The sequence below is a fragment of the Rhinatrema bivittatum genome, chromosome 7 (assembly GCF_901001135.1).
Source record: "Rhinatrema bivittatum chromosome 7, aRhiBiv1.1, whole genome shotgun sequence".
Classification (NCBI taxonomy): Eukaryota; Metazoa; Chordata; class Amphibia; order Gymnophiona; family Rhinatrematidae; genus Rhinatrema; species Rhinatrema bivittatum.
Window position 1 is genome coordinate 229,580,782 of NC_042621.1, and position 14,335 is coordinate 229,595,116.

General features: G+C 38.8%; 1 protein-coding gene across 11 annotated transcripts in view; it reads left to right on the plus strand.

Annotated features, from left to right (window-relative positions):
- Nucleotides 1-3,345: 3,345 nt before the first annotated feature.
- ZNF518A (zinc finger protein 518A) overlaps nucleotides 3,346-14,335 on the plus strand; it is a 142,796-nt gene continuing 131,806 nt past the window's right edge. For 4 of the 11 annotated variants that reach the window (XR_003857874.1, XR_003857871.1, XR_003857875.1 and 1 more), the window contains exons 1-2: nucleotides 3,346-3,600; nucleotides 5,022-5,139. The gene's annotated coding sequence lies outside the window, so the exon portion shown is untranslated. Of the gene's footprint in view, nucleotides 3,601-3,836; nucleotides 3,962-4,425; nucleotides 4,500-5,021; nucleotides 5,144-14,335 lie in introns of those variants that run through there. The other 7 variants (XM_029609955.1, XM_029609956.1, XR_003857873.1 and 4 more) reach the window with 7 other exon arrangements.

Genomic DNA, 14,335 nt, shown 5'->3' on the forward strand with positions numbered 1-14,335 from the left:
AATGTTACTGGCGTCTAAGTTATAGCAAAACCAGGAAGGTACCCTACTTTGTGAGGATCTTATTGCCCTATTTCTCTAGCTGAAAGACTGAGCAAGATCATCCCAGATCTAGTCCATACGGATCAGGTCGGGTTTATACCTAATTGCTTGGCAGCTAACATTCGCAAAATCGTCAACCTTCTTTGGTGGGTTGGTAAAGAGCATGTTCCTTCTCTGTTGTTATCTATTGACGCTGAAAAAGTGTTCAACATGGTTCACTGGCCATTTTTCTTTAAGACCCTGGAAAAGGTATGTTTTGGTCCCTTTTTCATTCAGTGGCTTCGGAAATTGTATGATGTGCCGCTGGCCTGTGTGAAAGTTAATGGGGATTATGGGGAGCGATTTGTAGTGGAGAGGGGCACAAGACACGGATGCCCATTGTCTCCATTATTATTCGCTCTATTTTTGGAACATTTTGCTACTAGGGTTCATCTCTCTCCCAGGATTGAAGGGGTTTGGATGGGGGATTTGAAATATAAGTTGTCTATTTTTGCTGACGACATTATGTTCACCTTGACTAACCTGATACTTCTTTAATGGGAATAGTAGCTGAACTAACACAATTTAGTTTAGTTTCAGGCTTCAGGGTCAGCTTTTATAAGTCTGAGATCCTGAATGTGAATCTAATGGAGAATGAAGTTAATGCGCTTAAACTACATTACCCCTTTAAATGGGCTAAAAAAAACTATCAAATACTTGGAAGTTCATATAGGCTCTTGTGTTACTGATCTATATTCCCTAAATTATGTTCCTCTATTGGCAGCTGTGAATAGAGATATGAACAAGTGGCATAGAGACAGTTTCTCTTGGCTGGGTCGATTGTGCCATTATCAAAATGAATGTTTCACCACCTTACCAATTTACATATCTGTAGCTATGTTACGTTCCTGGCAGAAGGTGTTTGATTTCATATGGAAGCGCAGACCCCCCACTGATGTCCGACTTTTGTTTCAACCCAGGGTGCGGAGGTTCCTAACCCTCTCTGGTATTTTGCAGCTTCCAACTTCGGGCTTTGATTTCTATAGGACAGAGTTGGGGAAACAATGGGTTATGATTGAACAAACGATGGTGGGATCTGTGCCACTTTCTGCCTTGCCCTAGCAATCTAGGCCTACCTGGTGGCCGTTGGAGAATCTTCCATTTTCTGTCTACCACTTTTAAAATTTGGATCCAATGGAAAGCTAAACTGGTGGGGGCGGGGAAATATTTTTACCTAATATCTTTTTCACAATATCTCCTTCCCAATTTGTCTGACGAGGGGAGCTTTTGCATCTTTGAAATCACGTGGTATTTTTCAAACTGAACATTTATTATTCCAAGGCCAATTTATGTCATTAGGGGAGCTGACTGATAAATATCAACTCCGCTCAGTGGATTTCTTAGCTTATGCCCAAATACAGCATTTCATCCTTTCTCAGAAAACAACTTCTACGTGGGAGAAGGGCAAATCTATGTCTAAACATTACTGTACTCAAGCAGACAAGTTGAGAGATTTGCCTCCAAAATTTGTCTCCTTAATCAAGAAATAGCTGAGAATTTTAAACATATGCATGCCTGGGAGGTGGATCTTGGGGAGGTTGTGAGTGAAGATGACTGGGATTTAGCTTTTTTGAATGCCAGTAAATTTCCTGACAGGAAAATTGCTATAAGATGCTGTACTGGTGGTATGTGACTCCAGTTAAATTACATTCAATGTACCCCTTCTGGAGGACAATTGCTGGAGAAATTGTGGTTCCCTTGGCACTTTTTTCCCACATTTGGTGGACTTACGGGTTAGTTGTGCTATTTTGGAAGAAAATCTCGGGATGGATATCAAAGGTCTTAGGCGTAGAGGTCGTATTAGATGCTCGCACTGTCTTACTTAAATATGCTGTCTCGAGAACTGGATAAGTATCAGCAAAACGTTTTCCATCAGGTATACATTGCCGCATGTTGTGAATTGACCTTGTATTGGAAACAAGTCAGTGTACCTTCCCTCCAAACTGTATTACTTAGATTGCATACCCAGTTTCACATGGCCTACATTACTGGCTCTTGTGGTGAACATTGTCCTCCTTCAGGAAGGTTTGGAGACCTTGTAGTATATGGTGATCTTCTTGACATGTTCCACATTACCGAACATGTCTAATAGAATGTGTATTCTCCTGGTGGTTGCTTTGAAGATCATTATAGGGGTGTTATTTTTTGTTCTCATTTTTCATTATATTCTTGAGAGATGGTATTCACATTTTCGATATTATTTAGTTTTTGTGCCTATTACATTTTAAGATTTATATATCCTCTTACCACTACTTCCTCAGATGCATATTTACACCTCTTATGCATATGTGACTCCACTTTCCATGTAATTGCTCATTGTCTTTTGGGGGAGGTGGGTTATTGTGGGATAATCTGATTGACTGTTGTGATTGCTATTTTGCTATGTGTGTAATATTGATTCAGTCAAACATTTTCAATTAAAAAAAAAAAGCAAAATACAAGGGAATCTACTACACTGCCTACAAGAAGCCTTCCTGATGTCCCCAAGTGTGCACGCAGCAAATAGCATGGGCACTCGAGGCCCTCCTGGCTCAGAGGTATATCAGTGCTGCTACTTGGAGGAGGGGGGCGCAGAGGTATTTCCTGAACTGGCTATTGTTTTTTACCCTATTGCTGCTTGGGTGCCTCCTTGTCTCAGGCAGGCTGCAGGGATCGGCAAGGCAGCAGCCAGACCTAGGCAACTGCCTAATCCACCTAATGGTTCCACCAACCCTGGCTAAAGCAGCTCTTTAATACATCAACCCCACCTTACATTCAATGAGTATATCTATAAACACAAAACTGAAGAAAATGCTAGCTAAATGATTTCCTAAAACAATGTACAAGGCATAGCAAAGCAATCTTCTAAAAATACCAAATATTTTGCTAACAACCTTTTCCAACTGCAGCTAGAAAACTAATGTTCAGTACATTCAATAACAATTTTTAAGGAGCAGCTTCACTAATTCATAAATGCTTTCATGCTTTCCCATGAAATACTACTTTCACTACGTGAATATCAAATTTTAGAATGCAACTATTATTTAAGCAATGCATATCAGCTCCCTTGAGCAAGAAATTTGGTTGATGACGTCACTTTCTAAATGCAAACACATTCGCCAGAATCAAATTATATATCTGCCAAGAAAACCAGGACTTGGTTACTTTACTATTGCTTAAAGTATTTCTACACATTCTGCACGTTGCACAAGCCAATGAAATTGCTTATGATACGGTACATTCTTGTTAGCAGGACAACGGCTTCTAGTCAGGCCGACAGTACAGGCACAAAACCGAAAGCCACATTTTGAGCCGCTTTATCCAATTGCAGCGCCCTCAGCCCCACTTTCTCCAGCCCTTCCTCCTCCTCCTCCTCCTCACCACGAGGCCAGCGTTAAGCTGGGTCCAGGTAAAACCCAGATCCATCCGCCGAGTGCCTCACCGTGAGAAGTCTATTATAGGAATTGCGAAAGGCGCAACAATTCCCGGATGTAACTGTCATGGCCGCCAACAGCGACTCGCTAAGCAATTGAGAAAAACAAGGTAATTCTTAGACGAGCGATGTCTTAAGATGCAAACAAATGAGCGTCTCTTGAGTAGGCACGTTTCGTTCTTTCTGAGGGGAGTTTGTGCGGATCAGATTCTCCGTATTTCATGAAAAGAAAGCGAAACTTTCGTTGACTTTGGGCACCGTACGTGGGCGGGGGACGTCGTTCTAACGGCAGTTAAATAGTGCCGTGTAAAGTAATGAGACAAAGTTTTTAAAGTTTATAGAAGCTGTCGGATGTCAGGTTCTACGTTTAAAACGCATATTTTAATACGTTTTCAGATTTTAATCTGAGGCAGTTATCGTAATTTAAACCGTTTAGCCAACGGTTTCGTGTGTTCGTCCGCATAGCTGAAAGTAGGAAATAGATTTCTATTTGAAAACAGTGTTTTTAATTAAATGTGGTGTTTCGAAATAACGTTACAGAAGAGTTGTTTATTATCTTTTGTCTACCTGAATGCGTTGTTTAACCTATTAAAGTAGTTGGATAAACTGTTTGCATTTTTTTCTACATCTGAGAAATAATAGCTTTCATGAAAAGCTTTTACAATCTGGGCCCGACTCGTGTCCAGTCGGAGTAGTTACTAGATGGAACGGCGATGTAGGGTATTTTGTAAACGTAAATTGACAGATTTTTTTTTAAGTACTAGTACACAATACATATAATATATGCCACATATTGACCTACTTGATTTGGCCTTCAGCTTAATATCATTTATGTTAAGAACTTAGTAAAAGATGAATTACTGAATATTTCCTGAACCCATAGTAACGTGCTCTTATTTGCCTTATAATTAAAACAAGTTATTCGTAATAATTAGGTATGACAGTGCACCCACATAAGGCATATGAAAAATTGTCAGAGATTAAATAGAGAATGCTACAGTACATTGAGGTGAGTTGTATTTATAATTTACAAATAATGAAGATTGATTTATTGGTAGTTAATGTGAGTGCTCTTCATGTTGACTAATTGAAGGTTTATTTGAGTGAAGATAGTCATAAAAATATCTCTTTAGCACACTTTGCAGTAGAAGCACATTTAAATGTAGACATAATTGGTATAAAACCTTTATTTTATTGCTATGCATTTTTAATATTAATAGACTGAGTAAAACTTTTAATAATGACTGAAATGCAACCTTCTCCATGTATGTGGAGAAGGTTGTATTGGTCAAGTGATAACTAGTTTAGCACTTTGTGTGAAAATATCCATGCTATGAAACTGTCAAAAACAGTTTGCAACATATGGCTGTGAAACTTGGATACTTCACTGACTTAAAACAACTGACTCAAAATACATTTTCATCATAAATAACTAACAAGAGGTAGGTAGTATAAGAATTACTCCAGACTAGCACTGCTATCTCTCTGAAGATCATTTTCATCATAACTTACTGTTAATTTTGACTTGCAGATGCATGAATCTACAGTTATAACTCTGCATACTGTTTTGTGGCAACATTTTTATGAGAGAGTTTTTAGTTTGGTCATTCCAGCTTATCTGTTGATCTCTTTAAGATGACTACACCCTTGTAAGTATGTGTCACTTTTGGTTTTACTTTTGCTGCTCTAAAATAGCCTTCCTTCCAACATAACGTCTTTGAAACTACCAGATTTTTCTTATCTTAACTAGAAAAATTATTTTTAAATCCATATTTAATATTTAAATCCATATTTAGGGAGGAGGAGTAGCCTAGTGGTTAGAGCAGTGGACTGTGAACCAGGAGACCAGGGTTTAAGTCCTGCTGTCGCTCCTTGTGACCTTGGGCAAGTCACTTTACCCTACATTACCTCAGGTACAAAAACTTAGATTGTAAGCCCTCTGGGGATAGAGAAATACCTACAGTACCTGAATGTAAACCGGTGTGATATCTCAATTGAGATCGAATGTCTGTGTATAAAAATAATAAATAAATATCTTATATACAAAGATGTTACATGTTAAAAAAATATTTAAACTTCTTAATAAAAGTGCTTGTTTACTTTTATGATGGTTCTTCAGAAAGGGTTCCTCCACTTCACTACCCAGTTGGCATGTTTATTAGAGCTGTACACCTGTGGGAGCTTGTCAGCCTAGTTGACTTTCTGATTTTGTGAAGTTAGAGTCCTTTAAAGCAAATCAGGAACTCAGGATGGAACCTGGCTTCAGTTCAAAACGTGATATTGATAATTTGGTCTGGGGTTTTATATAAGGTAATTTGTAGGAAATGTAGGCAGTGAGTTCTGATCACACCCTTGACACTCACTGGGCACATCTGTTTTAAATTCTTGTACTGAATTTGTACATTTTATTGTGGTATTGAATGAAATGATGATGCATTCTGCTAGAGGAAAAGATATAACCCAAGCAAACAAAGGTAATGTTAACGAAAGTAAGTGATCTGTTGTTTTTTTCTTTCATTTTTACCTGCAGGTTACTTTTCCCCTCCAATGGTATTAGGATACAAGTCAAGTTTATTCATGATATTTCTTCCTCTATAACAGTGGCTTCCAGCCTGGGGGTTCACTGGAGAGGATACAAGAAAGTGTAGCTGGGGAAAAAGAATGGGCTGCTGATACTTGTGATTAGTTCAGTCACTGCCACAGACCAAGAGAGTGAAAGTGGGGCCAATTTCTGCCTCAGAAACTTCAATCTGCAGTGTTAAAGGAGGAGTTATTTTTAGAGACTTTTCAACCTTGTATTTTTTATATCCATGGACTCATGTAGGCAGCTGACTGAGCACTTGAAAAGAAGGTAATTCACTCTAAGTCTCTAAATGCTAAAAAAAAAAAAGTCTAATTGCTTCTCGCTTGTAATTTCAACTATGAATAATATCGTTAAATGGAATTTACCTGGAATTGTTGACATCGAGGCAAGATCTGGAAGACCAAGAAAAATCTCTGTAAAAACCGATCAGATCTGCGAATCAGAATCAACAGATCACTGCTCATGACATGATGAAAAGTTTAGCTGACACTGAAGTAGTTGTCTACTGTAAGAACATAAGAACTGCTATACTGGGTTAGACCAAGGGTCCATCAAGCCCAGTATCATGTTCCAACGACAGCCAGTCCAAGTTATAAGTACCTAACAGGATCCCAAATAGTACAGAATTCTTTATACAACAATGATCTGCATGTACAGTTGTCAGAAGGAAACCTTTTGTATGATTTCATCACAAAAATCATTACCTAATTCAAAACAAAACATTGGTAAGCATAAAACTTTTCAGAACAAAGTTCTTTGGTCTGATAAAACAAAAATTGAGCTGTTTGACCACAGCCACCCAAGATACCATGACTTCCATTAAGAAATGGAACTCGCTAGCTGGAAGCATTTAGACATTTGTTTTTATAGCCTTCCCCTGCTTTTGTAGGAGTGAATTACTGTTTCTTCATTTTCAAATGCTCAGACTGCTGTGTAGGAGAGCCAATGGTGGTTGAAAGTAGACAATAAACAAGTTAGAAGGGTCAGAGATTTTGTTCAACATAAAATTGTCTTCACCTGCCTGAAGGCTTAATGAGTCAAACTTTTTGGGTCTTATAAATACCTTTTAAAAATAAGTAATTATTCAACTGGAAGGGGGTCTAAACGTTTGTACACACCATATTCCTTGCGTTATTTTCAATCAGTTAAAATCAGCAAATAGTAATTTTGCATTTAAAATTGCAGAAAGATGTTTAACTTTGCTCCATGTAAAAGCTGTTAGCTTCTGTTCACTTATATATTCATTGAAACATACAGTTTGACCGGGGGGGGGGCTTAAACTTTTGCTTACAACTATACATACTTTTTAGAATAGGTATACTACCTTTTCAAAAAGCTTTTGAGTCCATTCTTCAGTTCATGTTCTTCTTGCTTTGTATGTATCAGAATAGTAATGCTCTAATTTACTTAGCTTCGTTCACCACTATGATTCTCAACAGGAGTTTTCAAATCATTTTTTTCTGCTCTCAACATTTTTCCTCTCTTTAAATCTCCATTACTCTAGATGGTATGCCCAGGCGACATGCTAGACTCGAGAGCTGGAGGAACACGTCCTCCAAGATGAGCACTCTTTGCTGGTCTTTTATGATAGTTAGGGTCCACCACTGTGGTGGTAACCACCTTCCTGCTCTCCCCAGAAGCAAGTATATTGCCTCTGTGGTATATTCATCCCCAGCTATCACTGATGGGCAGTGAACTCTAACTTGAGTCTCTGCTGTGTTACATGGTTACACAGTAAATAAGGGCAGATAAAGATCAAAATGGTTCATCCAATCTATCCAATTGAGACTCATCCACTTCAGATTGAACAAATTACCATATGAAACCCAATAGTAACTCCCCTCTCCCCTATGTCTCTTACCTGTTCTCTCAGCCCTTTTCTCACTACCACTGCCCTCTATATAATCAGCCACAGTAAAGGCTTCCACCATCTTCAGTAGTAGGCTATTTCAGGCCTTGCCATCTTCAAATTTGCATCTTATCAAACAAATAATTAAGCTGACATCCACACTGCCTTCTGTCTTATCATGTTTTGTAGTAATCCCCATAGCCATCAAAATCAGTAATGCGGTAAAGAAAAAAAACAAAACACAACAAATTCTGCTCCAGCATCCCATGCTTATTGATGCTTGGGATTTAGCTATATTCCCTCCAGGAAGGTCGCCCCAAACTGAGAGCCTAGAGTGCAAACTAGATTGTGTAGTTGGGAACATTTACACAAGTTTTGATTTGGACATATGTTGGCCTTGCGTTTCAGCAGTTCTTTATGCGTTGTAGTTTGCTAAAGCATTGATTTTTTTTTTTTTTGTTCTGACTGTAATAAAAAAAAAAAGTGCATGATTGCTGGGATTTTCCCCATTGGTTGCTATGGAGCAGGGATGAATAACATTTCAGAAATTAAGTGGATAAAATATATTGATAAAAGTATAGCAGGTGTTTTGGGCATTTTCCAATTGACTTACCTGATGATTTCCTTTCCTTTACAACTGCTACACTAGTCAAGAACGTATGGGTTCCATCCCTCATCCAGCAGTTGGAGGCAGAGGGGTTTAATTTTTTATGACATCACATGCATGATTTCAGCAGGAGTGGAGTGGAGACGAGCAAAAACCACACCAAAGAGAAATCCAAAGATGTTTCAGCAAATAAGTAAATGACCTGACTCTTTATAGAGGTGAAAATTAAAGAGCTGAAAGTTTCTTCTGGAATTAATATCTGAGTTTATAATATCAGTTTATGATCTTATTTCCAGTATCTAGTGTAGAGAAATCTGGTTAAGGTGTTAACTCTTTCCCCTGACATGGCAGTGCTTTGCCAGAGGCTGCATTGGGAGGGACAGATATAACTAGAAGACAGTTTTTTGTTTTTTTTTGTAATTTACTATTTATTCATTTTCAACATTTACAAATAATAAACATTGTTCAATCATAGATTTGATTTCAAGTAAAACAAACAGAACATATTTTCCTTCTAATACATCGAGTCTACTTTTCAAAGAAATCCGTGGGGGATCTTAATATAAGCAGATTCATAGGAATTATACATAATTAATAATTTGTGGTATGCCGAGTGAATATTAGCATGGATCTCTATATGCACCAATACACACATCAGGATTTATGAGAGAGTTGGTTCTAAAAACCTTTGCAATTGACTCGGCTGAAGAAAAATATATTTTGAGTTCTGATATCTGATAATACATTTGCAAGGATACCAAAGGCTAAAACTAGCCCCTCTCGCAACTACTTGTGGTCTTTAGAGTTAAACATTTTTTCCGCTTTTCCTGTGTTATACGAGAGATGTCTGGATATATCCAGATTTTATTCCCATGCTATAATTCAGAACGGTACCGCATGAACCTTCTCAATATCATCTCTCTAACTGCTGCAGATGTACATGATAGAAGTAGTGTCATTCTTGTTTGAATTTCAGATTCCATCGATAGTTCTAATATCTGTGTCAAATTCAACTCATTTTCTTTCTCTTGATCCAGATTATTCTCAGTCCTTCCTCTTTTCTCAGGCAAATAATAAACTCTGGAAATAACTGGTAATCCTTCCACTGGAATTTTTAAAACTTTAAGCAAATAATTTTTAAACATTTCATATGCTGAAATTCCTTTCCTTTGATAAACGGAAAATTTAGTATGCGTAAATTCAAATATTTTGTCTGGTTCTCAGTATTTTCTAATCTTTTCAAGTTTACATCTTCCACTCTCAGGATTTCTAATTATATTGTTTCCAACTTCTGCACACGTGTCTCAGTTTGTTGTATTTTATTTGTTTGTAGGCTCATTTCTTTCTCTATGCTCAGAAACCTTTGCTTGGACTCGAGTGTTATTTTTGTCAGGTTCAAGATTGCAAACTCAAGACTCTTCATAGCATACCAGAGGGAGTCTATAGTATGTAGTTTAGGTTTCTCCATCGGAACTAGAACTTCCATAATAGTTTTCTGAGCCAGCGATTCTCCTGCAGTGTTCCCTTGCACCATCTCCTGGATGGCTTCTAATTCCCCTTCTTCACTACACCTAGGCAAGTCCCCCATTCCTAGCTTTTTAAAGTCAGAATTAAGTCCAATAGAAGAATACAGTCTTTAAGGACTTACCCCCACAAGCGCAGTGTCAGGCGGAACGGGGGGGGGGGGGGGGGGGTTGGTGCGCCGGGATTTAGGGCGATCTCCTCTGCCAACAATACCGACACCCGCCCTGTGTCTGCATTTGTAGCGACCTCTACCGGTATGTTCCTTGCTACTGCGGTAGCGAAAAAGGACTCAATCCGCATCTGACAATCCTCTGAAACCAGGATATGGGTGTGTAGGATAGTGGAAATCCAAGAAAGAACTACCCTCCAATAAGTAGTCGCTTTCGGACACTGCCACTAGTTATGGTAATAGGCTCCCACTGTGCCACAGTTCCGCCAGCACATCTTGGAAACCTTAGGGGTCAGTTTGTGAAGCCTATCTGGGGAATAATGCCAGCGATATATCATCTTATAGCAGTTCTCCTGCACATTGGCAGATATAGAGCATTTATGTGCGGACGTAAATATAAGGTCCCAGTCCGTATTAGATAGGCAGTGTTCAAAGTCCTCAGCCCAGACCAATTGCTGCTGAAAGGGTTTCACAAATTTCCCTCCAATTAAATTATATATTTTCAAGATGAGTCCACGTATTTAATGCACTTTCATGCAATAGTTTTCAAATAGTGTGCCTGACAGTCGCAAAGCACTTTGCCTAAGTTCTCGTTTAACCATATGATACATTCTAGCATACAGTAAAAAATCAACCTGCTCTAGATGGAAATGAGATCGTAACTCCTCCTGAGTCATGAGCCTCCCCTGTTTCTGTATGTTAACCAAATGTACAATACCTGCTTGGTTCCATTGCTGAAAGGCCTCTGTGGAGAGAGTTGATGGGAATAATGCATTGCCAAATATATGGGTCAGTAACGTATAATGTTCTGGACCAATTAGGATGGTTCTCCATCTCGCCCATACTTTAAAGGTTGTGTTGAGGGCAAACTGCAAGTAAGTAATTCCTTTCCACATGGATTTTGGCTGCCAGGGAAGAGCTGATAATGGTTGCTCCCCTGTAAAAGTGCATTCAAACAAAGTCCATTGTGGTATCGCCAACTCCCTATGCAAAATCACGAGCGCTCTCAGCTGTAACGCACAGTGATACCATTCTAAATTTGGTAGACTGTTCCTCTCTAACTTTTGGGTGGTCGTTTCCGCCAAATGAAGCCAAAAACAATAGCCTGCCACTTTTTCAGAATAGAGGAGGTTATGAAAATTGGGATAGTGGTAAAAAAAAAATATAGGAACCTTGGTAGAACGTTCATTTTAATGATGGCAATACGCCCTAGCCAAGAAAATGTGCCTTTCGGCCATGTCCCCAGATCCCTCTGTATTGCCTGTAGTAGTGGTTTATAGTTAATCATAAAGCTGATTGGCATGACTTCCACTACGAATGCCCAGATATTTCAGTGCCTTGGCCGCCCATTTGAAAGGAAAGTGTGTCTTAAGTATGGCTACTTCAGGGCTTGGGAGATTATGACAAATCGGAAATTCTTAACATTAATTTACCTTAAACCCTGATACCCCACGAAAAGCCTGAAGTTCAGCAGTGACACCTTGCAATGACACGTGTGGATTTGTTAACGTGAACATGATGTCATCTGCAAATAGTGAGATTTTGAAATGATGGTGTGCTCTAGTATCACCACTAACATGTGAGGTCTCCCAGATGGCGAGTTGCAAAGAGCTCTAGAAATAATGCAAACATTAATGGTGATAGAGGGCACCCCTGACTTGTGCCACATCCTATTGAGAAAGCGTCTCCATATCTGCCATTGATCTTTTCTCTAGTGGCTAGTTGGTCATAAAGTTTCATAAGCCATTGGATAAAATGCGAGCCGAATCCCATGCTCTTTAAGGTTTCAAAAAGAAAGGGCCAGTGCACTAGATCAAATGCTTTCTCTGCGTTTTAGAGAAAGGAGCACTGAGGGGATATGTACACGATGTACGTAATCAATGATGTTCACAATCCTATGAACATTATCTGCGGCTAGGCATCCTGGTACAAATCCAATTTGGTCAGAATGTGCTAGGCCGAATACCATTCAACCGTGCAGCCAGAACCCGAGCAAGTATTTTCAAATCTAAACTGATCAGTGAGATTGGCTGGTAAGAGCCACAGACTTCTGGATCCCGACCCAGTTTGGCAATGACTGAAATCCCCTCCGTGTTAGCATCGGAAGTGAGACATCCATTCCCTCGAAGGGAATTAAACATTTCCATAAGAGGGGTCACTAGCATGTCGGGAAAAACTTCTTATAATAGGTTGCTGTAAACCCATCTATCCCAGGAGCTTTCCCCCAATTTCAAGGTTTTAATGGCTTCTAGGACCTCCAATGTGGTAATATGTTTATCTAATATCTCTAAATGCTCTGTGGAGAGTGTCGGCAATGTCACGGTGTCTAAGTATTTCTGTATGGCAGCGTCAGTAACATTATCTGCTGCAGTATACAAAGATAATTTTACAGAGGGCAATTCCTTTTAAACTAAACTCTCTGATATCACATAGCCATATCACGCAACAGAGAGATCACATGTGTTCAAGATACAGTTTAACCATTTATTGAAAATCACAACGTGTTTCACCTATCTAGACATTTAAAAACTGAACTCACACATTCATACCTCAATCACACACATACCATGTAAAAACATCTGTATGCACAAATAGCACTAAATAATCAAGATTACAATGGATTACATACATACAGTTTACATAATATAACAATATCAGGAGTGTGAAACTATTACTTCATTAAAGTTGTTCATCTCAAATTTGTTCCCTCATTCGTCCAACAAAGGATCTCCTTATTTCGCCTTTCAATTAGGCTTCCTCAGGGACTAATATTTCACACAGAGGATAACATCTCTTGGAGCTTTCATGATTGTTCCCACGCTAAAGAATCAAAAGAACAAGTCTTAATTAACTGATCAACCTATTTAATCGATATTCTATAAGCCCGAATCTTACCTCTTATAAATCACCAATCTTCACAAACTTTATCATAACATCAGTCTAACCAGAGATGGTTCTCCTCTGTGAACACACCTTTCCAAGAACTGCTTATAGCCAATCATTTTCATCTATAACGGACGACAAACATTATCTACAAACTCAAATCCGTTGTTCTACCACAATCTTATCCTCCCCCATATAATCCAATTTACTCACGCCTCTTCAGCAGCAATAGATACTACATCCAAAAACGCCACATATTTCAATCTTTAAACTGCTCAAAGTTCAAGCGAAATTTTGAAATGAGTTCAATTCACAACCTTGCTTGTTGTGCCTCATTGTATCTATTCAAAAGGAAATAAATGATTCTTTGTAAACTACTTTTTAATACAAACTTACCATTCCTTTCTAGCACTCCTCGCCACAAACGTTTCCACGCCGCCATACTCACACGTAATCAGACGCAACGTCTTGCGTCAGAAGTCGAGTATCAAAGTTGAATCCTCAAAACTTTATATACCCGCCAAACAATTGATTTTACTCAAAGCCTCAACCTAATCCCCATCAGAAAAATGCATGCCATTCAATAGAATCATTGAGACCAGCTGGAATAATGGTTCGCCAATTATAAATAAAACGTTGTTCTATCTTCCTTAAAGCTCCAGACAAATCTCCACCATGATTTAATATTATCTGTTTAATCACAAAAAATCGAATGTCCTCCACAGAGTGATTCATTGAGACCCAATGTTCCACCAAAGGGGCATGTTCTCGGCGCAACTTAATACGACTTCGATGTTCAATGATTCTGGAGCGTATGGAACGCGCTGTTTGACCCACGTAAATAAATTCACATGGGCAAATTATGGCATACACCACACCACTAGAGTTGCAATCAAATCTCCCAGGAATTTTATAGGGATACTTCAAATGAGGATGTTGAAACGATTGGCAGGCCATTACCAATGGGCAAACTGAACATGCTCCACATATTATTTGACCACAACTTTCATCAAAATCTCTTAAGCTGTTCTTATTGTTCAGCTGTTCCCGCAATGACTGGCACTTTTTAATCGCGAAAATTGGTTTCTCTCTTAAAAACTGAATTGGTGGACAAAATATGCCAATGTTTCAAAATGGCTTGTTTTATATTCATTAATTTGGCAGAATAAGGAATGGAACAAATGGGCTGCACCGGTTTTTCCTTGGTATTAGATAACAAAAGATTATCC